The following is a 589-nucleotide window of genomic DNA, read 5'->3' on the forward strand; positions in this document are numbered from 1 at the left end:
TTTTCTTCATTTACATTTTGAATGCTATCCCCAAAATCCCCCATACCCTCCTCCCACACTCCCCTACCCACCCACTCCCACTTCTTGACCCTGGCCTTCCCCTGTACTGAGGCATATAAAGTTTGCAAGACCAGTGGACTTCTCTTTCCACTGATGGCCGACTAGGCCATCTTCTGTTTCATATGCAGCTAGAGACACAAGGTCCGGGGGATGCTAGTTAGTTCATAATGTTGTTCCACCTATAGGGCTGCAGATCCCTTTAGCTCCTTGGGTACTTTCTCTAGCTCCTCCATTGGAGGCCCTGTGATCCATCCAATAGCTGACTGTGAGCATCCACTTCTATGTTTGCTAGGCCCCAGCATAGCCTCACAAGAGACAGCTATATCTGTGTCCTTTCAGCAAAATCTTGCTAGTGTATGCAATGGTGTCAGCGTTTGGGGGCTGATTATTGGATGGATCCTCCGGTTTGGCAGTCTCTAGATAGTCCATCTTTTCATCTCAGCTCCAAACTTTGTCTCTGTAACTCCTTCCATGGGTGTTTTGTTCCCAATTCTAAGAAGGGGCAAAGTGTCCACACTTTGGTCTTTGT

Source organism: Mus caroli, chromosome 5 (genome assembly GCF_900094665.2).
Source record: "Mus caroli chromosome 5, CAROLI_EIJ_v1.1, whole genome shotgun sequence".
NCBI classification, from domain to species: Eukaryota; Metazoa; Chordata; class Mammalia; order Rodentia; family Muridae; genus Mus; species Mus caroli.